The following is a 2,635-nucleotide window of genomic DNA, read 5'->3' on the forward strand; positions in this document are numbered from 1 at the left end:
GTGAAAATGTGTAGAAACCATTACCTCATCTGCTAACTTAAAACAAGTTTAAAAAAACTGTATAAAATCCCAAATCCTTTAAAAATATTATTTTCCTTTTACATCAAAAGATAAAGGCTTTAATATGAATTAAGATGTACTTTATGATTCCATTCTCTTTACTTCAAAATTGGAGAATAGGTTTTAGCAAAGGACTCCCTATTTTCATTTATCTGTGAATTTGTTTATTCCAAAATCATTGCATAAGCACACTCTGAGTGCCAAGCATTTTATCAGGCATATAAGATAGGAAAATCAATTTAGAAATGAATAAAATGCAGTGTCTTGCCCTTGAAATGTCTGAGGAAATGCACAGTTGAGGCAATTCTATCAAAAAGTGACAAAGAACACAGATAGTGCAGAAGCCCCATGAGAACGACACCCAGGCCAGAGAAGGTATGGGGAGGAGAGGCAGGTCAAGGAAAGCTTCATGTTTCATGATTTCAAGCTCAGATGAGTTGGATTAGGTGACAAAAGCCACTTCATGAAAAGACAAATGCTCCAGGAAGAAAAAAGATGCTCCCGGCCATTCTTGGAAGTGAGTTGGCACCAGTGAAGGTGGACAATAGAGAGAAGGGTTGGCTGAGTGAGTATAGCAGAAGGAGGTAAAGAGAAATTGAATCATAACAGTTTTTGAGCCTATTGGACTTAGCATTTTGTGTTGCTGTGACAGAATTATCGAGCCTGGGCGACTTGTGACAAGCTGAAATCTGTTGGACCGCAGTTCTAGAGGTTGGGGAGGCCAATCACAAAATGACAGCTTTTGCAAGGGATTATTACATGGCACAGGAACAAAAGGATAGCAAAGAGTGGGAAGAGAATGTGACTGTCACAGTGGAAGTCAGGCAGAGGTCAAGCAACAACATAGATCATCCCAAGCCCTACAATTTTCTGTCCTTTTATACAAAATGTGTTAGTTCTATCCCAACAGCACCCAAAACTTCAGTTTATTCCAGTATCAACACTAACATTCAATACCCAAATTTAAACCCTGACTGTCCTGAGGGAATTTTCTAGCTGTGTGGCTACAAAATCAAAAGTCTGTCTACTTCCAAAGTCTGATTGCTTGAAAGGCATATAATAAACACTGTTGTTTCAAGTGGGCAAGTGGAAGAAGAAGGAGTAACCAGTCTTATGTGAGGGAATAGCATCAGATCTTAAGTACGACCCTATAAGAACTCTGTGCACTTTCACATGGGATGGAAGGTATAAAGATTCAAAAATTCTGTCAGATGCAGCCCACAGAACTGCTCCCAAGAGTTAAAATCACATGCATGCAATTTTACTCCTTGGCTAGGGTTATACAATGGCAGATTTACAGTTCTGGAATATTAGTTGTGACTCTACCCCTATGGCTCTGCCGGGTATTGCTCTAGTGGGGATTGTGTGCAATGGATCCTTCCTTATTGAATCCCCTGAATGAACAGACTCGAGCCAGCTCAAGCATGGCAAAAACAAATCTGACAGGCCTCACCACTTTCCATTTTCCCCTCTGCTTGCTAAAAAGAAGGAGGAGGAGGAGGAGGAGGAGGAAGAGGAGGAGGAGGAGCAGGAAGAGGAGAAGAAAATTAGATTACATTCCTAAAGGTAGCCACTTATTTATTTATTTATTATAAGGTATTCCCTTATTTGGCCATCTATTAAAGTCCAGCAGTCACCCCCTCTTTGGTTTACGTAATTAATATGGCCAATTAAAATTAAACACCTTATCCTAACATGGGTTTCACCTTTTACCTTTATAAGCCTCTATTTTCCTATGGGCCATGTCTGTCTCCTCTGTCCAGAGGCAATCCTTTGCCCATCTCTCTCCTACTCCCCTCCAGGACAAGTATCCCTTCCTCTTCTGTCTTGTCCTCTGTTTCCTGTATTTGTCTCTTACTTCCATTCCTATGTCCCTTTGGGGCAAGTAAACCTCCTTTGTGCTGAGAACCTTGTCTTGGGATATCCTTACTCCATACTGATCCTTTCACTGCCCAAGTCCTAGGGCTTCCCTCAGTCACCTTTCAATTCTAAGTTAAAGCCATGATGGCTCCACAGCTAATATACTTGCATGCATGCAGACTGCCTAGGCTTACGGCTTCCTCTAGAGAAGTGGTTAAAAGAGCATCTGGGCCCTCACCTGTGATAGCCAAGAATTGATCTCCTGATAGGCAAGGAGCTGAGTCTGGATACGGTCACGGATGGGACCACAGCCCAACCCCCTGAAACCAATCTGTTATTCCAGATCTCTAGAGCCAGAATGGGAAGAACAGCCACAAAGGCCTCCTAAATACCTTCTGTGTCATTAAGGTTGTGTTTTGATGATGTCCTGCCTGGCTTCATTGTATGCATACCAAGGCCTTTATCAGATGGTCACTTGGATACATCCTTCAATATTTGCTTGGTTTTTTTTTTAACATGTGAGGCTTCACATTTTTTAAATGTTTATGTTCTGCTTCACTAAAGCTGTAGGTTTCATCTTTAAGTCCCTTCTTAATTTTTTTTCCTTGTACTTTTGTTGAGCACTCATCACTCTGAGGGGCTTTTGGTGGTGTTATTCTTTCCTTTTTACAAATCAAGTTTCTTCTTTCTTCCATTTTTACCTCATGCAATTCAA

Source organism: Grammomys surdaster, unplaced genomic scaffold (genome assembly GCF_004785775.1).
Source record: "Grammomys surdaster isolate TR1022 unplaced genomic scaffold, NIH_TR_1.0 134, whole genome shotgun sequence".
NCBI classification, from domain to species: domain Eukaryota; kingdom Metazoa; phylum Chordata; class Mammalia; order Rodentia; family Muridae; genus Grammomys; species Grammomys surdaster.